This window comes from Gobius niger (genome assembly GCF_951799975.1).
Source record: "Gobius niger genome assembly, chromosome: 19".
Lineage (NCBI taxonomy): Eukaryota > Metazoa > Chordata > Actinopteri > Gobiiformes > Gobiidae > Gobius > Gobius niger.
In genome coordinates this window covers 24,236,435-24,263,778 of record NC_136870.1, presented here as the reverse complement: position 1 = coordinate 24,263,778, position 27,344 = coordinate 24,236,435, and positions in this window count along the sequence as shown.

The following is a 27,344-nucleotide window of genomic DNA, read 5'->3' as shown; positions in this document are numbered from 1 at the left end:
GGCAGTAGCGAGTAAAGAAATGACAACTTCCATCTAGCGCAAACTTTCCATTCTTGTGCTTAACATCGTTTTGAAGTTGTTGTTTTTTTCCAAGGGATGCGGTTATATCCTAGCCTGTTTTGTTGTTGTTGTTGTTTTTTTAACCCCAAAAGACGAGGCAAAATTTTACAGATTTTCTCACTAAAACAGGGTGACCCTCAGGTGAAGAAATGACAGTGGAGAAGGAGTGAAGCGAGGTTCCGGGAGCGGAGGGAGCTGCGCAGGAGGAAGGTGAATGATAATTTGATTTAGTTATCATTAATTGAAACCTGGCTCAATTAGTTAAAGGGACTAGATGCAAGTTGGTCATTTTATACTCGCTACTGCCACCTCAGGTCTTACACGTAACTGCAGGTTCTATATTAAGCTCATGCATGACGGCACTTTGGACCCGAATTAACACCTTTTTGAGTGACAGTGCAGGATTTTAGAGGCAGTTGTGGTGAACAGGTCTGGGCTCATTCTACACACTATAGGACATGGCTGGAACATGTAGGGGGAGGAAATTACTTAATTTGAACATTTTAAACTCCATAAAGTCCCTTTAAATAATACAACATTTGACAAGGGGGCCGCAATATCCGGGACTTTGGGAATGGCTGCATTACAGTGTTTAGGATTTTTTGAAAATACCGTAAATTCTCTAATGCTGGCCTGTATTCCATTAGCGGCAGGGTCTCTAACAGGGGCCAGGTCTCTAACAGAGGCCGGGTCTCTGACAGAGGCCGGGTCTCTGACAGAGGCCGGGTTCGCGGCTGGCGGAGGCAAATTAAAGCCGGTCTCTAAAACAGGCCGGGGCTTTTATTAGAAACTATAGTGGTAGAAATATTCCCCATGTTAGGAATTTGTCTCATACTGGTGTAAAAGAAAACTCAGGTGCAGGAAGTAAACAAACGGAACCCGGGCCGATGGAGACGCTGCGGAGGAGCTGATCCGAGCGTAACTTTGACACAGATTTAGCCACTTTTCAAACCTCCTGTGACTATATTTGGAAACAGGGCAAACAACAAATGTTGTGTAACCCTCCAGGGTTTTAATAAAGTCACCATCACGTCTTCAAAGCACGTCCAGCTGCTCCGTGTGCAGGTCAGTCCCACGCCTCAAAATAACTCCTCCCATCAGCGCGAGCGTCTCGTCTTCTCTCAGGTCAGTCTCATGATCGATCACAAACACAAACGCTCCGTCTAAACTCGCCTTTTACACAAGATAACAACAAATAATCCGGTCCGTGGTAAAAACGAAATAGAAACCTGCAGTGACATTGATGTCAAAGCTCCGCTAACAGCAACGAAACACTTCCTGTTGTCCCGACAAAATAACAAGCGTCAATGTTCCAGCCGCTGGGAGAGGGTTTGAAATGTTAATTAGTAAATGAACCTAATATTTTAGGTGCAAATGGACACAAATGTCGTTTTTCTTCGTTTTCCTGGTCGTCCGTTTTGCTCAAATAGAAACAAAGGCCTGCCTCTAATTGTGGCCTGGTTCCAATAAAGGCCTGGTCCTAGATGCCCTTGAGTAAATAAAGGCCCCGGCCTATATTAGAGCATTTACGGTATCTGCAATTATGGCCTTATGCAATGCATTTTTCCATCATATTTGTGTCAGGAATCTACAGCAAAAGTTTCAAATTGACTTCGATTCTCCTGCAGCGTCTCACAACTCCTTGAACTCTGTGTAGCAGCTCCAGGAACAAAGAAGTTCAGAGACTTTTAGCGACAGTGCAGCCTTTCTGATTTCTCATGGGCATCACTTTGCAACATTGGTAAAAAACTCAAAACAGTCAAATTATGTGGTATAAAACGGCTGAATATGATTAAACTCTGAAGCCTGTGCCGTCTCGTCTCCCCGGAAGGACACTGGGTGTGGATCTGAAAAGCCAGATTTATGAATGCAAATAAAAACACGCAGGAGGAGGATGATTGGCCGCGTTGACCTCCGAAAGGATTGCGCGACTGCTCCGATGTTCAAAGCCTGTGACAAACGAACCCCACATTTAAAAGGCTGAACCGAGGGATTTACATTTTTGTTCCAGTTGATAAACCGCCGGATCCGGCAGAATTCAGGACAAAATCTCCCTTTAAAATGTGGCTCTTCGTCTGTGCCACTGCAGAACTGGTTTTATGAAAATGAGGCCGTTAGACGTTGATCGCATCGACCGCCCTAAAGTTAACGTACTTGTATATTATCGAAGTAATGCCCTGGACATTTGTTACAGGCGGAAAAAAAAAAAAGTGTTTAGAAGTTAAAGGGATATTTCAGGATTTTTGACATAGGGCCTCATTTCCTAGTTATCCAGAGTGTTGCTGATTTCTGGAGATATTTTTTTATTTTTATTTAAGCAGTTACTTATATTTGAATAGTTTCGTGGCGCTAGGCTAGTGCAAGGCTAGCACATTTCTATGGTATCAGCTAGCCTGCATTAAAAACAGTCTGACCCGCTCCACAGAGCACCTGAGGCAAATCACTTATAACACCAGACTAACCATAGAAATGTTTGTGTCAATAGAGCAATTTTTGGAATATAACTGACCTTGCATCACATGAATGATCGCATTTTGAGGGACTATTTTCTAGCAGATCACTCCGCTGCTGCATAGCTTATACAAACACGGAGCTGATGCTGCTCAAATATAAGGTATTTTAAATGCAAAATGGTTAAAATTACTCTATGGACACAGACATTTATATGGTTAGTCTGGCGAAATAAATTCAGGCGTCAAGGGGTGAAGAGATTTGTGGCTGATTCAGAGCAGACACAGGTTTGTGCAGATAAGGCACAATGAGGACGGTTTCTGCCTGACAAATACATCAGATTAAGAGAACAGCTGCTACAAAAGGTGGTGCCTCTGGAGTCTACCAAAAATCAAGGACCCTCCAGAGGCTACAGTTGTGCATGAACCGTCTATCATTTTCACACCTTCAGGGATCCTAAAGGGGCCGACCAGCTCTCTCCCCTTGACTCCGGCCCAAAACATGACTCCGCCCCCTCCTTGTTGACGTCACAGCCTTATTGGGACATAGTGGCCATTCACCACCAACCATCCACTACTCCAGGGATAGGCAAGTTTTCTTAATGGAGGGCCCAAGACCGAGGGCCGAAGCCGCCAATTTCAGGCCAAAGTAAAGCACCACGCTGGAAACATGCCCATCTTAAAAGAGATAAATGACTTAAAATTGCTTGAATAAAGGTTCTTTATGTTGAATTTGAGTCTGTTTGGACTAATCTAAGATAAAGATACAAATAATATGACCTAATTGGGTGCATTAACAGTATTTCTCCCATTTAACCCTAAAAATGTTAATGTTAATGTTGATGATATGTGTCATAATGTTTCTCAAAATTATCTTGAGGGCCAGAGGTTCTGTGCTGGAGGGACGGATTTGGCTCCCGGGCCTGACGTTGTTTACCCCTGCACTACGCCATCCATCTGACCATCCAGGGTTACACGGCACTCAGACTGTATCCAGAAAATATAATACATCCATGCTTTTCCAGAGAAAAGTTCTTTCAATGTTTATTCACTGAAAAAGGTAAAAAAAAAAAAAAAAAACACACGAAACTTGTGACTGTTACAATACAATATCACAAAGACTAAGACTAATCTAATAAACTCATTGCTCTCGCGACATGTGGCCTGTAATGTTCCGCAGCGTGGCTTTAATCTGGTGAAAACTTCCCATTACCACGTTCTAATCTGGGCGCGCTGGTGTGTGCTCCGTCGGACGGCGCTGGGTCACATTGGTTTGTCCTTGTGTCGCGTTTCCCTCCGAGGTTTTCGCAGCGGACACAGACTTTAATTGAAATCGTCTTCATTCCGTCGACAGTGATTTACAGCGAGTTACAGCGAGTTACAGTGAGCGAGCAGCAGTGAATGATCAGGCCGCGGCTTAAGGATCTGCTCTCTCTCTCTCTGTCTGTCTCTCTCTCCTCTCTCTCTTCTCTCTCTCTCTGTCTCTCTCTCCTCTCTCTCTTCTTTCTCTCCCTCTTTCTCTCTTCTCTCCTCTCTTTCTCTCTCTCCTCTCTTTCTCTCCTCTCTCTCTCTCTGTCTCTCTCTCTCTATGTCTCTCTCTCTCTCCTCTCTCTTCTCTCTCTCTCAGTCTCTCTCTCTCTGTCTCTCTCCCTCTCTATCTCTCCTCTCTCTCTCTCTGTCTCTCTCTCCCTCTCTGTCTCTCCTCTCTCTTCTCTCTCTCTCCCTCTCTCTCTGTCTCTCTCTCTCTCTCTCTCCTCTCTCTCTCTGTCTCTCTCTTTCTCTCTTTCTCTCTCTTCTCTCTTTCTCTCTTTCTCTCTCTCTCTCCTCTCTCTCTCTCTCTCTCTCTCTCTCTCTCTCCTCTCTCTCTCTGTCTCTCTCTGTCTCTCTCTTCTCTCTCCTCTCTCTTCTCTCTCTCTCTCTCCTCTCTTCTCTCTCTTTCTCTGTCTCTCTCTTCTCTCTCTCTCCTCTCTCTCCCCTCTTCTCTCTCTCTCCTCTCTCTCTCCTCTCTCTCCCCTCTTCTCTCTCTCTCTTTCTCTCTCCTCTCTCTCTCCTCTCTCTCTCTCTTCTCTCTCTCCCCTCTTCTCTCTCCTCTCTTCTCTCTCTTTCTCTGTCTCTCTCTCTTTCTCTCTCCTCTCTCTCTTTCTCTCTCTTCTCTTTCTCTCTATCTTCTCTCTCTCTTCTCTCTCTCCTCTCTCTCTCTCTTCTCTCTCTCTCCTCTCTCTCTCCTCTCTCTCCCCTCTTCTCTCTCTCTATCCTCTCTCTCTCTTCTCTCTTCTCTCTTCTCTCTCTCTCTCTCTCTCTCTCTCTCTCAAAGCCGCAAATTGGCTCCACAGCTGTTTCTACAGAGAGACTGACTGGACCGAGAGCGACCGAGCGGCGAGGATGACCACATGAAGAGCAGCCGAATGAGTCGTTATGGGGGCGGCTCGGGGGCGACTACTACAGCTAAGAAAGAGATCTAGATAAGTTAAAGTTACTCTACGTAAAGCCTGGTTCACACGGGAAGATTTTCAAATTGTCTGCAGATTTTGACAACCTGAGAGACCTCACACATGGCGATAAAAAAACAAACATGGCGGACGAAGAAGAAGCAGTGGCCATAGTTTGCAGTTTGTTTCTATACAGGACTTTCTGGTTCGCAATGATGGCTCTTTTGATTTTGCATAAAGGAAGGGGGCATAGTTGACTTTTAACCCTGTTTCAATGTTCTCTTATCAAAAGCAAACCTGGAGCTGTGTTTCCAACCCACTCGCACATCTTTGAGTAAACTTTGAGGTCTGGAGTATCCGTGAAACACTTCCCTCATCTTTCGATCTCTTGCTAAGCTTAATCCTTTCATCGCAAAGAAAAAACACTCGCCATAGCTTCACTACAGCCACACGAACCAGAGGGAGCTTTTTTTTTTTTCTGGGAAATGAAATTGCTAGATATTTTGTTCAAGCTTTTTGAAAATCAATAAAAAGCATCAGTAGTTGTTACCAAATACCTGCATGAGCATCACTCCCGCTCTTTAAAAGTTTTCAAAGCCTCAAAGTCCCTCCACTTCCTCCTCCTCTGACCTCGCTGTCGTCTCGCTTTGGTCTGCTTCTCCCTGTGTGTCTTTTCCTTCACAATCTCTGACCACCAAAGTCGCCCTCTCTGCCCCCCGCCCCCCCGTCGCTAACTTCCTCCTCCGCAGTGCTTTCCGCCGGCCCTCCCCGGCTTTGCCCGCTCAGCCGTGGCCTCCGCGCTCCGTCGTGGGCCCCAGATCAGAAGAACCGGGCTGAATAATGAAATAATGTCCTCCCGGTCTTTAAAGGGGAGGTGCACGCTTGGCTTGGCAAAGAATGGCTTTGACAAATCAGAAGGAACCGTGGTTTTTACTCCACTGCCGCTGATAATACTGTGTCTGCCATTACCGCGTCTGCCAGGGCTTCTACAGGTAGCAGCTAAAGTCAGGGCTATTCATAAATGCTTTTATTTCATCTAACCTCTTAACTCCCACCTGAACATGTTTTTTCCTGTTCTCCAAACTCTCCAAATCTAAAAGGTTCTTCAAAACAGCGATAAAAAAGAAAAAAAAAAGAAAATGAGGATGTAAACACAACAAAAAAGCGCTAAAAAGTGACCAAAAAAAGTGACAAAAATGAAAAAAAACTCAACAAAAAGGTGACAAAAGGGCAGGAAAAAAAAGACAAAAATCCAGCGAAAAAAGACAAAAAAAACAGCGAAAAAAAGACAAAAATCCAGCAAAAAAAAGACAAAAATCCAGCAAAAAAAGTGACAAAAATTTAGCAAAAAAGACAAAAATCCAGCAGAAAAAAGACAAAAGTTGAGAAAAAAGTGACAAAAATCCATCAAAAAAGGGACAAAAATCCAGCAGAAAAGTAATTAAAAAGTGACACATAAGGGAAATAAAAAGTAACAACAATGGCAAAGAGGAGCGAATGTATTTGGTTTTGGCGGGTGGTAAGAGGTTAAGATTCGCAAACATTCCATAGAACAAGGAAATGAGGGGAAAAAAATCTATTCCTCGATTCTAAAAGTAGTATTGAAGATTTTCATGAATTAAATTATACTTTATTAAAGCGAGACACGACAGGTGAAAGTGGTCGAAGTGGAGATTTTTAGCCATTTCCTCCCTTAAAGCAGAACTAAGTCACTTGTTTACCTTAATAAATCCTTTCCGTAGTCCCTCTGTAACACAAGTGTTAATGGGATGATTGGGGGGTCTTTCATCTCCCCCTGGTGTCTCTGGCCTTCCCTGCTCCAACCTAGAGGCACAATAATGGAATCACAAAGAAGAAGCTAACAGGCTAACGGGCAAAGCTAAATGTGGGCTAGCGCCACTTAAACAGTATTTACAGCCAAGTTTGAGTGAAAGAAATGATTTCCATTGTGTAATTGGATGAACAACATCCTTCTCTCGCTTTGTCTTTTCTGTCAGCGTAGTATTTACTCTCACGGACAATTAATGAGTTAAAAAATCCCAACTTGCTTCAACACCTGCAGTGGCAAGAGTTACTTAGTTCTGCTTTAACATCTTCACAAAGCCGGTTTTCCCACATGTGTGTAAATTAGGTTCAAGCTCCACTCATACAACAAGTGAGCCACTTTAATCGCTCCTACAGACTCCAATCTTTTCAGTTGTGGATTTAAAGGAACAGGCCGCCGTTTTTCCAGACTGAGTTCTTACCTTAGCTTAGACGAGTTGATACGTACCTGTGTGGTCTTTGTGCCTGTGGAAGAGCGTGGTAGCTTCTAACTTCACCCCCGTTTGGAGCTATAGGAATACATTGGGAGAGGCCAAATGCTAACAACATCTTTGGTCGTTTTGTGTGACTGAGGGCACGCACAAAGACCAGACAGGTACACATCAACTCGTCTAAAGGCAAGAACATATCTCAGTATGGAAAAACGACTTAGAAAAGATTTTGAGGATTTTTTTTCAGTGTGATTTTTTAATACCTAATTCCCAGCCTGATCTATTCAGCTTTGAACCCAAAAAACACGGCAACTTTTTTTTTTTTTTTCACTTATTCAAAAACTAAACAAGATCCAAAATCCCCACTGAAAACAAATCATTGTTGCCAATATGCAAATGAATTAAAGCCATCATTTTAAATCTGGGTCTATCCATTATTTAGATTTCACACAAAATGCTTTATATTTATATGAAAACATGGGGCGACCTGTAGGAGCAGTGAGGCCGGCGCTCCGGGACCCATCTCCAGATGTGAAGCCAGGCTCTGAAACATCTGGCTGGAGGATTCACCTGTTGTTCATGTTTTTTGCAGTCTGTGATGCTGAGATTGTTTTTTTTGCAGCTGAATCGAGAGGTAGAAAGAGTGAGAGAGTGATAAGTTCATTTGAGAATGATTATACAATTATATTTTAAAATTAAACAGGCTATGTATGAAAATATGAAAATGGCAAATCCAATCGCATGTCAACTAAGTTTAGCTGATGAATATGATCCATTATTGTTTGTCTTTGTTAATTCATTAGCCTTTGTCAAAGCTGTCCCCCGCCTCCGGCCACGAGGAGCAGCGTTTGCCACGATAATATCCATATGAAAATGAATGAATAACTGGGAGATCCGCACAAAGGCTACATATGTGCCCCGTCTTGAAAAGGTCGGTTGAAAAAGCCCCCCGACAAAGGATTACATTTTTGACAATACGCAGCGACAAGGCCCCCAGGCCGCGGCCCACGAGGCCTCTGGGACCGGTTGTTTTCTCATAATAAGATCCTCGCGTATTCCCCCACGGGACGTCCCACTCCAGCCCCCCCCCTAAAACCCCTCTCCTCCCCCCCCGCCCCCCTCTCAGTGACACACGGTCCCAAGCTGCTCCGCTCAAAGTGCTTTCATGTCGCATCCCCCCGAGGAGGCGCATGTGGGGTCTGTGACAAGTGATGGAGAGGCTCGAATCCACACTAGGGGGCGCTAAAGGGGAGGGCCAAGTGCCGTGTGAATAGGAACTAGAAAAACTATAAACATATTTCTCACAAACATATAAAGTGAAGCCTAAATGGGTCCATATGGAGGGTTTTTTCACCGCAAATTCTCCAATAGAAGCGAAAAAATGGCACTCATTGCTAACGTAAAGCAACGCTAAAGTTAGCTTCCTGGCTAGCATTGTCAGTTTTTCAAGCATTGAACCACTTTGCTCCCCTCTATGTCTCTGCACCTTTATTTAGTGAGAAAATGTGCTGACCTTTAACAAATGCTGAATTATTAATACAGTTTGTACCTTGTTTCTAACTCTGTTGGAAAACACAAGCAAACATTGTCCATAAGCTAATATTAGGTTAAAAAAAAAATAATAATAATAATTTAAAAATTTAGTTGCCAAGTCCAAAGATTTTAATAAAACCCTAGATGTGGAAAACGTGGTGGCCATCTTAGGACTGGCAGGCAAGGCGAACTCCTACAGAGTTTGGGAAAATCCACCATTACCATGGAGATCCGCCATGTTTGTGGGTGTTAGCAAACATTTTCCATAGACTAACATTAGCTAAAATACCATCAATCTGACTGTGCCCAAGTGTTTTAAAGCAGTACTAAGTAGCTCTTGCCCCTAGAGGCCAAAACCGCAACTGCAAGTGTTTTGTTTTTTACTCATTATTTGTCTGTAAGAGTAAATACTACGCTGACAGAAAAGACAAAAGGACACAGGGATATTGTTCATCCAATTACACAATGGAGATCATTTTTTTCACTCAAACTTGGTTGTAAATACTGTTTAAGTGGCGCTAGTCCGCAGTTAGCTTTGCCCGCTAGCCTGTTAGCTTCTTCTTCGTGATTCCATTAGTGTGTATTGCGCCTCTGGGTCGGAGCAGGGAAGGTCAGAGACACCAGGGGGAGATAAAAGACCTACGGAAAGGATGTATTAAGGTAAACAAGTTACTTAGTATTGCTTTAATGTGAACAATAACTCCAGTTGTGTACCTTTTAATTTCAATTTGGTTTTATTCACGTTGTTTAGCCATATTAGCGTTGTTTTCTCCATTCATTCCCAGGGTTCTTGGTTAGCATTCCGGTGGTTAGCAATCATTGTATCTCTGCCCATGCTCAATAAACATTGAACATGTTTTGATAAAAAAAATAATACTGAATGATTTGAAGTCTTTGAAGGAAAGTCCATGAACAAATGTAGCTAAAGTCTAAATGTCTGTCTTTGTCTCCTATGAAACTGAAATAACATTTGGAAAACTGCAAACAGACATGAGGTCAGTCACAATTATCAAAGAGTCATGAAACAACTAGATCAAAACAGTGTAATACAGGAAATAAGTGGTGTTTCCATTTGATTACATTGCACTGGGTTAGAAGGGCCAGTCACAAGATGGCCGCCAGAACTGTATTATTATGGACACGACTTGTCAAGAGATTTATTAAAGCTCTTTCTTACACACCACCGCTGGTAAATAATACAGTAGTGGCCAAATGTTGTAATGTAAATCTAACTTAAAGGGGCTAGATGCAAGTTGGCCATGTTATACTCAATACTGCCACCTCAGGTAATACGTAGAACTGCACCTTCTGTGTGACAGTGCAGGAAAACAAGTGAGTGTCAAGCAAGTAAACCAACCTCTGACTCAAAGAAGAAAAGCTTTTGTGGACTTTTTTGGGACTAATCTACAGATCGCTGTTAATTTTTACATGACTAGAAGTAAATAAAGCTCTATACCGGTACAAAAAAAGCTAAATCACCCCTCAATCCTCTCTGTTCTGTCTCCAACGCCTCCACTTTCCATCAATACTGCCCCAATAACAGACAGTATCCCAGACTGCAGCTGAAACCACACTCCGCCTCGTAATTGATGAGCTCCTTCACTCCGAGCTCAAAGCAAATCATTTTCAATCTGTGGCTCGGCGGACGAAGCCGATGCTCCGGGCCCGCCGCGTCGATCCGCGCTCCTTAGGGTCAAAGAAAGCGCTTTTCCAACGGACGCAGCCGAGTGGAAAATGCCTCGGCGTCCGGAACAAAACGCTTCGTTTCGACAAGAGTTTATTTGTCATCGAGTTATTACGCCGTGGCCGAGGCCTTCATATTCAGCGAGCACTTGACCCCCGTGGCCCCCAGAGCGCGGGGAGGAACCAGGCTGGGACTCCGGCGATGTCTTGATGTTTGTTGTTTACGAAGATAGAAACTTCAGCCCCTCGCGGATGACAAGAGAGCACAAAGAAGCCATTTCCTGGGAAGGTTTGTTTGTAGACCCAAATACACCAGGACAGGTTAAATCAATTCATGAAACATCGATATAAAGTTTCACTAATTAATTACAGTGAAAGCAAAGAGTGCAGATAAAATACTTTCAGCTGTCATAGGCATGGGGTTTTTCAGGCTGGATTTGAACATTGTCAGAGTTTAGGCCTTTCTCACATCCTTAAGAAGACTGTTAAAGATTTGAGCTTTAGCCTCAGTGTGTTTAGTCCTGACTCTGGGAACCATCAGGAGACCCCTCCCTGAAGTTCTCAGGGCCCAAGATGGTTCATACGGCTCTAACATGTCAGTACTTTGGTGCGGAGCTGTTTTAAATTCTATTCTCTGAGTGACAGGAAGCCAGTGCAGAGACCGGAGCACTGGACTAATATGGTCGTATTTCCTGGTTCTGGATGTTCTGTAGCTCTAACAGCTGGTTTAGAGAGGCCAGTGAGCAGCCGTTACAGGAGTCTAACCTGCTGGAGACAAATGCATGGATAAGTGTCAGTTTCATGCAGCTAAAATCTGGACATGAGGCCTCAACTCAAACAATGTTCAAGCCCAGGCTGAAAACACTTCTTTTTACCTGTGCATTCATTCATTTTTATGTTGCTGTTTTATGGAGAGGTTTGATCTGCTTTCTGGTGATTTTATGCAACTGTGAAGCACTTTGAATTACCTTTTGCATGAATTGAACTCTACGAATGAACATGCTTATTTAGCCATTAAATTGTCTTGACACTTTTTGCATCTTCACATGGGCCAAGATGCAAATCCCAGGAGACCAGACGAGATTTTAGCATAATTTGCAATAATAAGTCATATTTTTCAATTATGTTTCCTTTGTTTGGAGCCATTGTATTGCACTGTTTGCAACGGTAGCGCTCGTGCTTCACAGCTAGAGGGTTTGATTCCCACCTGGACGGGGCCTTTCTGTGTGGAGTTTGCATGTTCTCCCCGTGTCTGTGTAGGTTTCCCCTACCACTGAAAACATGTACAATAGGGCAGGATGAATGAGAGTGTGTTTGAGAGTGTGCATGGGGGACGACAGATGGAAATTAGCCCATGGCTACAATCCGGTGTGGCTTGTTTACATGCGTGAGACCCATGTATGTTCATTAACATGCACTGTCCCGACCAAATAAACCAGTAAATAAATAAGGATGGGAATTGATAAGATTTTACCAATATCAACTGCATTCAGTTTAATATTAGAACAAGGCTAATACATTTGGCTCTTTTGACAGGTGTATTGTGATTAAATTTCCTATTTGCGATTGCAAATGAAATCGAATTTGAAGTTAATTTCACTGCAAAGAGGAGGAGACAGACGCTCAGGAGGCTTTAAACATTAAATAGAGAGTGATTCTGAGTTAGACTGACCTCTGTCTTCCTGAAATGGCCCGTTGTAATCATCCCAACGAGGGAGGGGCTCGCGAGATCCTAGTTCTTAACGCAATGTCTTGGTTCTACAAATGACAAAGTCGACATTCTTCCTCTACGTAAAAATAAGCCCATTCCACCACAGCTAAAGCTCATTTCTGTTTAATTGGATTGTAATTAAAACAGCCTCCAAAAAGGATGGAAATACTGGGCAGTGTTTTTCATGTGTAGTAAAGAAGTGATGGTTAAGGAATTCCCAGTATGTTCTGTGATAAACTTGTCCCTGATGTCTCTATAGTAAAACACTTGCAGTTTCCCATGTGCTGCCTTCAGGGGCATCTCCGATTGGGACGTCCCGCTCGGTGCGTGTGGGACCGGGGCCTTCTGCTCCTCTCTCCGCAGACCCGAACAAACTCCCCTCTCCGGGCGCTCGGCTGTCCCCCTCACGTCCCCCTCATGTCCCCCTCATGTCCCGCATTACCACCACAAAGGTCCCATATGGGGAGCAGACGGAGCCCAGAAGCCTGTGCACAAACGCGCGGTCACACGGAGGTCCCGCGCGCTTAGCATGACAAAAACATGAAAAAGAGCAAGTGGCTTTAGCCCCGTTTAGGCCCTTTGTGCGCGCGACGTTAGGGGTGAAGATTTATGGCGGTCGGACAAAGGGCCGGCGGCGAAAAGAGAGTCTCCGAGTGGCCCCACGCCGTGTTCATCAAATCAGCATCACGCCGCGTCCGGCTCGAGGCGTCCCGCGAGTGTTTGAGTTAGCGCTGTTAGCTTTACTAGCATCATTAGCATTGTTAGCATTGTCCGGGGCCCGTAATTGCAGCGCACACACGGGGTTAATGGCGTTACGGGGCGCTCAGTGCGGAATAATGAGGTTAGCGGAAACGCAGCCGGACCTCACTGACACTGGAAACACTAAAAGGACTTCGGCTTTAAAGGAAAATGAATCGGCAATTTATAAACTGCTGAGTCGGGTGGATTTAAAGGCAATTTACACTAATTTAATTTAGGGTGAACACACGGAATTAAGTTCATGAAGCAACAGAATAAGTACTTAGTCAGCAGAGAGCAGATTTTGAAGTCACACTTTCCACCTGCTGAATTTCTGAGGTTTACAAAAAACATTCGATGTATCGGCCGATATTTGAAGTAATTTCATTTGATTTGTCATTTATCTCTCAAATAGTCCATAGTTGAACATTTATTATTATAGTAAAGGTTTCAATTAGGGCTGAAAGATATATCGTTATCGTATCGATATCGAGATATGAACATTCAAGATGTCAATATTGCAAAAGAAAAATATATTGTGATTGTATTTATATCGAGAATGAACATTCAAAATATTATAATAGAAAAAGCAAGATATAAACAATATAGATTTTCATCAATAAAACTGCACTCTTTTGTTTCATGATTTTATTTTTCTGAAAAATGCTTTGTTTTCACCGAACCCATAGTTATATCGTATCGTCTTGACATCGATCAATCATCAAACATGTGAATACAGTAAATCGAAGACGTGGGTTTGTCTCAGGCCGATGCACTGTTTGATATACGTATTTGATATACTATTTTTTAAATGTCTTCTCTATAATTCTGTGTATGATGCTTTTAAATGTGTCAGTGTCACAGCAGGGGGCGCTGTCTGAGGGATTTATTCAGGACATTCATGTTTAGCAGGTGCTTCAGAGGAAGCTAGTAAAAAAATCATCAGATTCCAAAAACGGTGAGTCTCTACCTCTTATGGTTCCGAAATTATAAGCAAAAGTCTGCGATGTTTCTCCGCCCCCTGAAGTCTTGGAAGTTATGGGAGGGACTCACTTTACACCATCCATCCATCCATTTTCTTCCGCTTTATCCCCCCCGGGTCGGGGGGGCAGCAGTCTCAGCAGAGATGCCCAAACTTCCCGGTCCATACACACCTCCTCCAGCTGTTCTGGGGGGACCCCGAGGCGACACCAGGCCAGCTCGGAGACATAGTCCCGCCAGCGTGTCCTGGGTCTTCCACGAGGCCTTGTCCCACTTCAAGGGACAAGGCCTCACTTTACACCATATTGAAAAAAATAAAATAAAAAAATGCCCAATACATCATCCAGCCTGATCTCAAACTCAAATAGAATTCCCCTATTTATCCGTTAGGAACTTGATTTGCAGAGGAAGTGCCAGTACCAGAACAGGCCCAATAAAAAACAACTTTAGCCCTATTCACTATGATGGGATTTATCTGATTTGAACCTGCTGTAGAGGCGACTACAAGGCTCTTTTTAAACATCAGATCACAAAGAAATATTACATCTACTCTCGATTTTCTTTAGTAATGCTTTTCTGGTATTAATTATCAACTTATTTTTTCCTATACACAATGAAGGCTTATTTTAAATATGAAAATATCTTCATTTTACGTGGATAAATGGTGAGCTATATTATTCGAATTAGGTCTAAAACAGTTGTTGGCCTTTTATCTGTTGTTATTTCAGCAGGAGATTAAGGTAAGTTTTGCGTTTTTTGCTCTGTTTATCAGTGGAACTCCCAACAGTCAGGACCCGGAGGCAAGGCCGGATTTATACAAGGGCTAAGCCCAGGGGCCCAGCAGGGTGGAGGACCCCTGGGCATAAGGAGAAAAGGAGAGAGTTCCCTCTCTCTTTGCAGACTCCCACATGTAAGGCTTAATCAGATGACTACCCAAGGCTAACCAGGTCTAAACCAGGACTAAACCAAGACTAAACAAGGTCAGAGCCATTTTCTTCAGTTGACACTGGGAAAAAATATGTACCTAATGGTCTGTTGAAATGCATGAGAATGCACCAAATTTAAAATAAAATAAAAATCTCTGTAGGGGCACCCCAGACCCCCCCTTTAAATGTGTCCCCCACCAGTCTGGCAGTAGCAAAGGTTCTTCCGCGAGGGCCATGGAGCTCTAACAGTATATGGGGGGGCCCTGAATAAACTTTAGCCCCGGGGCCCATTTTACTTAAAGCCGGCCCTGCCCGGAGGTAATAATTGTGTGCGGTGTCACACTTTTATTTATAAACGTTATAAACGTATTGGTTAGATCCTCGTGCAAGTCCATTCTTTGATTACTCACTGCAAAATAATTAGTCTTTTCTGTGAGGACAGTAAGAAGATGGGCCGGTCATGGAATTTAAAAAATGTGGAAGGCAGTTTTGTGTTGCATCTACAACCTGGGAAAACATGATCGAGAAGAAACAACTGAAGCAAATAGGGATTGATTGAATAAAGCTTAATTCAGGTTTGCTTTGATGAGGGAACAGTCAAGGTCACGACATGTTGAAAAGCTCAGAGAAGTCAGAAGTACATGTTACGTCTCATTTCCGTTCAGAGAAGTCCGTTTAGAAGAGCGTGGGCTTCTTAAAAACCAGAGGTTGTCACTTTAACGGACCTGCTGATGGGTTTGTTGCCGCCCGGGTGTTTCTGTGTACTGCTCCGGTCCTGTCAGGCCTCATTATATCAGCCCCTCATTTACATAATATAAGAGGCTCCAGATTTGCATAATTCCTCTGATGACTCTTGTTATTAAACGTGAGTGACATTGATTTACAAAACGGGCTTGATAAAAAGGTTAATGGCTGCTGTCACCTTCTCCTCAGCCCCAGCCTCGGCTCAATTATCACCCGGCGCTCGTCTGCGTGGAGACATTTCTGATGTTTGTTTTCGAAGAGCGCTAAAGTGTGCTGGGCTTGGTCAGAAGGATTAACCTGGACAATTAGCCGACGCCGCCACATTGGAGAAGATGGGGACTCAGGGAGAACATGCAAAGCCCACAGAGAAGGTCAGTTCTTTTTCATGATCAGCAGACGCTTCACAGCTAGAAGGTCCTGGGTTCGGTTCCCACCAGGACGGGGCCTTTCTGTGTGGAGTTTGCATGTTCTCCCCGTGTCTGCGTAGGTTTCCTCCGGGTACTCTGGTTTCCCCTACCACTAAAAACATGTGCAATAGGTGAATCCTCCAGCCAGGTGATTCTGACCACCAGCCTGGCTCCACATCATGGAGATGTGTCCCCGGGCACTGCTCCCTACGGGTCGCCCCAGCAGCATCGAAAGTAGGGCTGCTCGATTATTGAAAAAATAATAATCACCATTATTTTAGTCATAATTGAAATCACGATTATTCAAACAATTATTTGATGCCTTTAAAAAAGAATTCATTATTTTATTTATATATTTAGTAATAAAAAAAACAACTATGCTGAATATTTTCTGTTTTCTGAACAGTCATAAAAGTACACATGATTTCAAGTATACTTCGATTAAGGAGGGGTCTCTGTTTCACACCTGCCCCCTGCTGGCCAGCCCTCACACCTGCGCAAGCAAACTGAGCAGCGCGGCCTGATGACATCATCACACAAGCTGTTTGTTTCTATGTCAGGCAAAAGCAGGAGCCATGGCACATGAAATGTGAAGGGAAAATTATCCCAGCGCGGTGAAATAATGCAAGTCTGCTTTACAAAAAAAATAAAAAATTATGAAATAAAAATAATACTTAGTAAATAAAAAAAACATGTTTTTTTCATTTATGCTAATTTTGTAATCGTTTAGTGTAATAATCGAAATTGTAATCGATTTTCGATCAATTGCACAGCCCTAACCGACAGATGGGTTAAATGCAGAGGACAAATTTCCCTCCGGGAACAATGAAGCAACAAACAAACAAAACAAAAACAAACAATGTGTGAACGTCTGAAAAAGTTTGTTTTTAATGTGGAAAATCAAATGCAAAGGAGACTAATATTATACTAATTTACGATTGTATTTGTATTGTATTTTCCTGAATGTTCCTCAGAGTGCAGAAAACCCGCTATGACCCACCCCCTCTTTTTTTTTGTTTTTTTCAGTGTTATTACAGTATAAATGTTATAGCCTTATTCTCCAGTGAACGAACATTAGCCAGGACAATAGTCGGGATAGAAGGCTGGTGTGGCTTAGCTGCGAGTCTTGCCCGGATACCTCTTCACGCTCCTTGTTCTGTTTCCTAGAGGTGGTATCGTAGCAGTGTCAGCTCCCCGTCATGAGTCCCAAAAAGAAGAGCTTTCCTCCTCCTCCAAGTGTCCTTCCAGGCCTCCAGTGAACATGGAAGTGGAAAACCTTCATAAAACATCTCCAGTTTGATCATAAATCAGTACATTTGGCAAAGCTCATTACTGATCCTACCTCAGCACCTCCAATCCACACATTTGTCTGATGCTCTCCTTTCTCCTCATGAACCCGTCTTGCTCTTCTATGAATGCAAATACTTTTCTGCTAATTCATTAAACCGTCTCTGGAGAAAACTATTAAATACTTTCTCTGGTGTAAAGTCTCCTGGCACTCGCAGTATTTTCCATCGCCGTAGAGTCGTGAAGCGAGCGGCTCCTCTCCAGATGACGCTCCGTGCTCCACTGCCTGAGTGTGACGTCGGCCATGTTTGGATGGTATTAGCAGCCTAGCATCACGAGGCTACGCGACGCTCCAGTCGCCGCACAACTGTTCGCCGCATTTATAATTTCATCCTCCTGGCACCGGCCGTGAAGCTCCCTCCGATGAATTTGTCAACAAGATAAATGGTTTCTGAAAACACACGTCTCTGGGTGAGCCTGTTATTTTTAATACTTTATTTCAGCTTGGTGGCCTCAAAGTAAATTGAACGGGCAACATAATATAATATTGGAAAAACATGCAATGTGCGATAAAGGTGTTCGATTTTCGAAAAACGATTTTGCGATATTTTACTGAATGGATTTTTTGGATACGGATATATGGCAGTGTTCGTATCGCAATATCTGTATCAATTTTGTTTTGTTCCAATACTAAAGTTTTGTGCTATATTGTGTCATTGTCCCGAATGAATGACTGGGTTATTCTATCAATGGACTTTTACTTCACAGTCGTGTTGCCGTATAGAGGGGAGTTTGTGCGCCGTTTTCATGTTTTTGAAGCTTCAAGGTTACATTCTACTTGGAATACTTTAGTCATTTTCGCAGCAACTTTCACTATAACTTTGATGTAGCAACTTTTACCATTATTGGAGTCACATTTGACAAATACTTTTATGTAAGCTGAAACACAACAGGTTTTGGGCCAGCTGACTCCCTCGGGAGGTGCTCCAGGCATGTCCTATTGGGAAGAGGCCTCGTGGAAGACCCAGGACACGCTGATGGACTAGCTGGCCTGGTGTCGCCTCAGGGTCCCCCCAGAACAGCTGGAGGAGGTGTGCGTGGATCGGGAAGTCTGGGCATCTCTGCTGAGACTGCTGCCCCCGCGACCTGGCCCTAGATAAAGTGGAAGAAAATGGATGGATGGAAGGTTTTGGGCCAAATTGATCTCTTAAATAGACTATACAGAGTTTAAAAATGTTATAACTAAGTATTTTCCTCCCCCTACATGTTGCAGCCATGTCCTAATGTGTAGAATGAGCTCAGACCTGTTCACCACAACTGCCTCTAAAATCCTGCACTGTCACTTAAAAAACTGTTAATGTGCCGTCATGCACAAGCTTAATATAGAAGCTGCAGTTACACGTAAAACCTGAGGTGGCAGTAGTGAGTACAAAATGACCAACTTGCATCTAGTCTCTCTCAAAAAGACCTAATCTTCACAAAAACATGTTTAATTTTTCCACTGATTTACTGTTTCTCCACAGATTTTTTTGTGAAATTTCCATTTCATGGGCCATTTTCTGAAAAGGCATTTTAATCACATTGGTGCGACAATATCTCCACTTAAGCAGCTCAGACAGACTTCAAAGTTTCCAGCCTTGGTTTTGAGAAGGGTTTTTAATCTCTAATTCCAAACCTGATTTCAAGGTGAGGTATTATGTTTTTTTTTTCTTTCAGGCACATAGTACCATATAGCAAACTCAAATAATTATGCTACCCAAAATTGTTTGGAAAATGCAGTAAATATCAAAAATAACTTGAAAGAATTTGCCCTCACGCTGTTCCTCACGCTGCAATTTCGCCTCTGTCTCTTTAAGAAATTCCATGCCTGTCTGACATGTCCATGATCACTCCCCCTTCAGTGCGTTGTTGTTGTTTTTTTAAATTTCTTCTTTTTTTATGCGTATATAAATGAAGCCTGTGTTTCAGCATCACCAACCTCCAGCCAGTGATCGCTTCCGTGAAGGCCACACCTCCACCTTAGCCATCAGCGTAAGAGCCGCACCTCCGTGGCAGCCAATCATCGCCCTCGGTCCCGCTTTTAAGCCTCAGCAATCATGGTTTGTTCACTTCCCTGCTGTGCTGCGACCCACCTCCATCCCATCTGCACCTCTTCGGTGCTGTGGGCTGAAGGAGAACATGGGCAGGGCCTCATCCCCTCCAGGAGAACAGCAGGAAAATGGCTGCTGGCAGGAGATTCAAAGATTACTCAAAATACATGAATCAATCTGAGCAACACTGGAGGTATGTTTTTCAGGAAGGAATGGCACACTATAACATGATAAAAAGCTTTAAAAAGTATTTTTTACCTTTTAATTAAAAAAGAGAAATTTCCATTTTTCCACTAATAAACAGCCCATTGTCAAACTAAGGAAGACATCCAAAAGAAACCTCCACTGAAAATGTTTTTGTGACTAATATGTCGATACATTATTCAGATTTGTCGCCAAAAATATGTGACTTTGGACATTTTTAGGGATAAAAGGCCTTATTTCTACATGAAAACATAAAATGACAGAAACTTGCAATGCATTTTATTCTCGTATTTATGTCAGTAATCGACAGCAAACGTTTCAAATCGGTATCTTTAAATTTAAAAAGTTTCCCTATTCACCTGCAGCGTCTCACTTTATATAGCAAGTACTTTACCACTGGTTATAACTGGCAAAGACCAAACTTTATTGCTCTGATTTAGACACGACTGAAGAAGCTTTTGTTCGTCCTGTTGTATTTTTATATCCAGTTTGTTTCTCTCGGTTTCATAGACGTTGTTAAGACGTGGTTCAGCTTCACATTTTGCTCCTGCTTTGTCATTATTTTCTCTCTCTATGATTTTATTTTCCTGCCGCTCGGCCTCGCGCTTCCCCCTCCTGCGTTTGTCAACAAGATAAATGGATTCCTCAAATACCTGTGTCCACACGCGCGCCCATTATTTTTTATCAGTTTTACATGTAGGTCAGAAAAACGTAGCGTAATGAACTGCATTAACATTTATATAGTGTGGAGATAAAATGAGCCGCGTTCTGAGGAGATTAGTGGAACTCGGTCATAATCTGCCAAAAGCACGAGGTGTTCAGGACATTTCCAATGTGCCTTAGAAAAATGTTATGGTTAAGAAAATACAAAATGGAAGTTTGAAGTGTTTGATTTTGATTATGCGGAATAATGACAATAAGCACAGTAAACGTACGATGGCCAATGGTTAAAGGGACTGTACAGAGTTTAAAAATGTAAAAATTAAGTATTTTCCTCCCACTACATGTTCCAGTAATGTCCTAATGTGTAGAATGAGCCCAGACCTGTTCACCACAACTGCCTCTAAAATCCTGCACTGCCCTCAAAAAGCCGTCATGCAAGAGCTTAAAGGGATATTTCAGGATTTTTGACATAGGGCCTCATTTCCTAGTTATCTCTGGATGGTGTTGCTGATTTCCGGAGATATATTTTTTTGTAATTCATGGAGTTCTTATATTTGAAGAGTTATGTGGCGCTAGGCTAGTGCATGTCTATGGTATCAGCTAGCCTGCATTAAAAACAGTCTGACCTGCTCCACAGAGCACCTGAGGCAAATCACTTATAACACCAGACTAACCATATAAATGTCTGTGTCCATAGAATATTTTTTGGAATATAACTGACCTTGTATCACATGAATGATCGCATTTTGAGGGACTATTTTCTAGCAGATCACTCCGCCGCCGCATAGCTTATACAACCACGAAGCTGATGCTGCTCAAATAGTTCTTTTAAATGCAAAATGGTTAAAATTATTCCATCAACACAGACATTTATATGGTTAGTCTGGTGTTATAAGTGATTTGCCTCAGGTGCTCTGTGGAGCGGGTCAGACTGATTTTAATGCAGGCTAGCTGATAAGATAAGATAAGATAATCCTTTATTGATCTCACAAAGGAGAAATTCACTTGTTACAGTCGGCATTCAAGAAGATCACTCAGAGTTAATAAAGTACCATAGACCATAGACATGCGCTAGCCATGCACTAGCCGAGCGCCACAAAACTCTTCAAATACAAGAACTGCATGCATTACAAAAAAAAATATCTCCAGAAATCAGCAGCACTCTGGATAACTAGGAAATGAGGCCCTATGTCAAAAATCCTGAAATATCCCTTTAATAGAAGCTGCAGTTACACGTAAGACCTGAGGTGGCAGTAGTGAGTATAAAATTACCAACTTGCATCTAGTCCCTTTAATCCTCTCAAAATGAAAACATTCGCCATAACTTTTTTTTTTGTCTCATACGCAGCAAAGAGGAGCACGAGGAGGGGCAGTGGGAGGGGCTTATTTTAGCTCGCTTGAAAGATCAGGAAGTGAAACCACTGAAGAGTTAGTTTCAGCTGTTTTAGACCAATGTTTATTTATTTATTGACCTTTATTTTACCAGGATAGTCCCACTGAGATTAAGAAACTCTTTTTCAGGGGAGTCCTGGCCCCAGAGGGGAACCTATTATACATGTTTTTAGTGAGTTTAGTCAATTTTCTGACGTGTTTGAGATCATTTCCAAATAACTGCGACACCTTTCACACACAGATCAAAATGAATCCTGTTAAAGGGGCTGGATGCAAGTTGGCCATTTTATACTCACTACTGCCACCCCAGGCCATATGTGTAACTGCACCTTCTATATTAAGCTGGTGCATGACGGCAATTCGGACCCGAAGTAACACCTTTTTGAGTGACAGTGCAAGATTTTAGAGGCAGTTGTGGTGAATAAGTCTGAGCTCATTCTACAGATTAGGACATGGCTGGAACATCTAGGTTGAGGAAAATACATAATTTTAACATTTTTAAACTCCCTATAGTCCCTTTAAGCATTAGTGATTCACTTCTGAGCAAATTAAGATGACAAGATCTCACAGCTCTCATTAAAGAGCCATAACACCATGTTTACCATGACTACTACATCACTACTGCTGTACCTGTGTAGTTTTCAAATTGCTTGAACAAAATACTGTACATTACGAGCCTCCACAGCTGCCTGTTTTGTTGCTCACACAAATAGCTGTGGGCGACGCGTTTCCATCTCTGTTCCATTTGCCCGTGATGATGGCGGCGGCTCTTATCGCCCCGCATTCCCACAGATAAAGTTTACGGCTCCGCTCTAACGTCTGATTGGGTTAAAGCAATGATCAGCCTGTGTGGATGGATGCAGTTGTTCGGGACCATTACGGCGCGAGGCATTACCACATTATGGCTGCTCTTTAGTGGGAGATTGGCTGTGTGACCGCGCTCCGGCTCCTAAATTGCAGATTGGCTCATTGACTTCAATGATAAAATGTAAGAAAAAAAAATGGCGGGCGCGGGGAGAGCAGGTGACTCCGGCGGCTGTTTGTCAACCGTACACGTGTCTATCCCGACGCTTCGATCCATCCAGCGGTGGTTTATGGAGAACGCGGCCGGCGCTCATCCCATCTCTGTCATAGTACGCTGCCCCTCGCTCTCGCTCACATATGCAGCAATAAAGGACTCATCTCCTAAAATGTAACAAATGGAGCACGACATCCGCCGCGGCTGTGGAGGGGGATTGGTTTTTATCTGGAGATCTTAGTGGCACTGGGATTTTGGGGTAAAATGGTTCAAAGTAATGAGAATTTCAATCGTAGGCAGCCGGGATCGAACCATCGGCCCTTTGGTTTACGGACAACTGTCTTTCACAAAACAAAAAACACTTGGCACCCTCGTTTCTGTCAGTCTGCCCCAAGCTTGCCACCAAAGACATGAAAAACGCTCTCTTGAGAAGCTCTTTGTGACTTTGTGACATAGAAAAAGGTTAAATCATCGACTGGACTGGGTAAAGTGGAGGACGTTTCGCTTCTAGTCACTGAAGCTTTAGCTCTTTAGGTCATAGAAGACACTATTGCCCAAACTGGAGCGGCCTGAAAAGAGCCAAGACCCAAGCATAGCCTTAAAGGAACAGGCCACCGTTTTTCCATACTGAGATACTGTATGTTCTTACCTGAGCTTAGACGAGTTGATGCGTACCTGTCTGGTCTTTGTGTGTGCCCTCAGTCATGCAAAACAGCCAAATATGTTTTTAGCATTTGACCTCACTGCAAATTCTTTGTAGCTTAACAAGATTTATTGTCTTAAATCTAGCCAAATTATCTTCTACATCTTGTTTTGAGCATTATAAGCTAGTTTCCAGTTTCATGTGTTAGATAATTAGGCTTGATTCAAGTAAATATTACTTTTTGTTCTTATTTAGTCTGTATATCTAAAAGTTAGCCATTTTACATTTATTTCAAGCCAAAATAGTTTTCAGATGGTATTTAGTCCAAAAATCTTTCTCAAAATAAGAATCATTCACCTTTTTATCTTGAAATAAGAAACTCAATCAACCATATCATTTGAATGTATATTTATTTTAAGTTTTCAAAGCAATGACATCTTCAAGGTTATACTTTGTCATAACATAGACACTGTTTCTGAAATCAACTGGGTAATATGACGTATAATCAAGTAGGTTTTCAACATCAGTCAGTTCAGTTGCTTGGGCAAGGTTAGGTACCGCAACTTCATAAGCAAGAAAGTCTTTGTTAAAACCCAAGGTTTCATACACCTGGTATTCAAAGCAATAGAGCACACTATTAACAACGAAAATGTTTTTTATGAGTCCAAAGGTAGGGCTTGAACCATTTGCTGAAATGAGAATCAGAGACCTGTCACAGATGTATTTGCTACCATGTAAAATAAGCCACTTTACTCTAACAGCATGATGTACAGCATCTTCAATCCCCAAAAAATCTACAACCTTTGATTGTAAATGCTCAATATCAGCAACCTCTGATACAGGACCTAGTTCTTTCTCATGTAAAAAAATCGGATGCTCAGTTCCTGCTTCACTTTGACAGCACTCCAGCAGCTGATTGTGGTTTACAAGGGACTTGCACACATTCTTAAAGTTTAATTTGGATGACCATTGTTTAAAAAAACAGTGTTTAGACTCGAATCTCATGCACATATGCCGTATTACAGGTCCCAGGGCAATAATCTGAGAGGGAAGATGTAGCATGTAATGTTGCTTTGGGATTACATTATTTTCTGGGAATAGTTGTCTGAATTGTTTAAGATGATCTTCTATCATTTGTTTCAGTTTGGACACAGTTTGTAAAGACACAACTGGGGCAAAAAGTATTTTAACAATTTCAATGAAATTCAAAATAAACTGGACATATGGATTTTTCTCTACAACACAGTCCAATAGGAATGGCAAAATCTTGATTAATATAAGCATTTGTCCAGAGGATTGTTTGAGTCTATTGTCATTTGAAGCTAAAGTAGCAACACTTATTGGTGACGGTTTGTCACGTATGTCCACTGATGAAAAAGGAAAATTTTGCATGGCAGAATTAAACATGTCCAACTCCAAATTTCCAGATAAAACGAGGTATTTCAACACACACTTCATTTCCATTGGTGCCACTCCTTCAAGAATTATATGCATAATATCCTGTGGCATTTGCTCTATGAGATCAAAACCTGGGAAATCAACTAACTTGCTTTGTCTATTTATGCCAAAAGTCGTTTTGAGCGAGGATTTTAAGAATTCTGTTGTTGCCCTTTGTATTTCATTGCACTGCCTAACGTGTCCGTCCAATGTCCGTCTGGTGAAACTCTGTTCATTGAAATTTGCTTGCATTTCATCAAAAGTACACTCACAATGACGACATTTGCTATATGCAAAACCGACTCCTTCCTTAAATCCTGCAAGCTCATGCTGGGCAAGAGTGTCTCCGCACACAGCAACAACTGCTCCATTTAAATAACATTCCCCATTCACAGTGTTAATCTTAACGCCATTGTACAGTAACTTCAAGTCTTCATCTATTCTCCGTAGAATAATATCTACACCACACTCATCTATGTCCTTAGACTTTGCGATTGCGAGAAGTCTGATTGAAGCCAACTTTGATCTAAACTTTGGGTCTATGTTGCCTAAAGTGTAATAAAACATTAGTAATTTATTTACACTTGCACGTGACCCTAGGGGGTTACAAATTTCTATCTCATCGGAGTACAGTATCAGTTGTAAAGCAGAATTCTTTTTCGAAAACAGTGGGTGGGTTTTGAAAATTCTTCCATCATTAATGTCATAAAAAAAACTGGCCTTGGGGCAACTCTGAGGTCCAGCACGGAGCATGTCAAATAGTCTTGAATTGGATAATAACTGTTTCAGACTTTCAATCAGAGGGATGTAGTAGAAAGACTTGTTTTTGATTGCAAGAACCCTAGATTCTCCCTTTTTAACTCTACAGGCATACTTGGAAATGATGATCTCCTCAGGTGTAACAGGATTAAAATGCATCTGTGTTGATCGGTCCTGTAGGTTTGAAGTTGCACATAGGGGAAAGGGATCCTGAAAGTTGTCCAGTGTTGAAAGAACTTCTTCTTGTAAAGGTCCATTGCTGTCAGGATGTCTTTCAAGGATGGTCTTCATTTTTTCTCTCAAGGACGTCAGAAGAGCTGTTTGATATTGCTGGACACCAAGGACAATGTTGTTGACACTCCTCTGATGAAAAGAAAGAAAAGAAAACAACAACATCAGAGACATGAAAACATAAACATACAATACTCAATGACTGGCTTCAGCTCATTTATTTGATTTCATTGAATAAATGAAATGTAATCAAGTTATATCTAAAATATTGTTTATTAGTATTAATTAATAATGATTGATTGTGGTTCTGCACTAGGTATTTGAGTAAATGGTATAAATGCAAAAGCTTAATGCAAGAGTGACCTCTGAGGAGTGTGAACTTTATGTCAATATTATTTATTTGTAGTAAAATAATGATAAAATGCTTTATTGTTAAAATCAATTCTTCATTCCAGTGAACTAGACTTAAGAATTGTCCACTTTTTTCAAATTAACAATGACACCCGCCTATTATTAGATGAAACGGTACCTGTGATAGGTGGCATTGCTCACGCACACCAATAGCAAATGCAGCTGCACATCTGGCAAGATCAACAGTTTCTCTTCCACCCTACAGGTAAAAAAAGAAGACAATTGTGTAAGAAAAATAAGTCACTCAGAATGTGAAAAAAAAAAAAAAAAAAAAAAAAAAAAAAAGCAAAACAAAACAAATACTCCCAACTGTTGTATCTTTTTGCTATTTCAAAATTCCTACGGGGAGGCATATCTAGTCAAGCTGCAGATTTAGTGAAAAATGTACGACTTATTTAATTAAACCTCAATCTTTATGGAATCTACTCTGGAGTTAATTGAAAGAAAAAGCAAGCTTAAAGCTTAAGTTCATGGAGCATCCAACCACACCCAAGGCAGGTACACAACACCAGTAAATAATGAGTTCATTTCTGTTTAATTATCTTAAAAAGGTCTACTCTAAAGATGCCAAATAGGCATTGTAGTATTGTAACTAAGCCTACTTTGCTTTCTAAATCTGAGTTTCAGCAGATTCCTGCATTTGCATTTCAATACTGGCATTCTTATACTAAAAAGTTATACCTTTTTAATTATTCTTATCAAGTAGCTTGTCTCAAAAAACACACAACTTTAATCCCTTAACCCCCACCTGAACCAAGCACATTTTCTCCAGTTTGGCATTACCCAAATCTAAAAACGTATTGAATAAAGCGTCAAAATAGTAACGAAAAACGAGGATGAAAGTACTGTACAACAAAAAAGTGATACAAAAGTTTAAAAAAAAGAAAAGAAAAAAAAGGGGCGACAGAAACACAATAAACACACGGGGTAAAAAACAATTAGAAAGTGATGAGAAGGCAAACAAACACACAACTCACACTCACACACAAAGTACATTACCTGATTCTGACGCGGTGTTTGAACCTCAGCTGTGTCTTTCTCCATCAAATTCTGACTTTCCTGTTGCTCCTGCTCCAACGTAGCCGACCCATCCGGGAGTTCTGACGGTGACTCTGGCTCTGCTTCAGTGGCATTGCCATTGCTATCAATTTGTCTTGCTTCGGTAGTATAGTCTGCAAAAATGGCTGTACCAAACGTTTCATGTCCTAACACATCTGCGTCGAATGAAGCCGCCGTCAGCCAACCTCGAGGAGGGTTCCCTGTGGCGAAGTATTGTGGATGCGTGCGCCTGA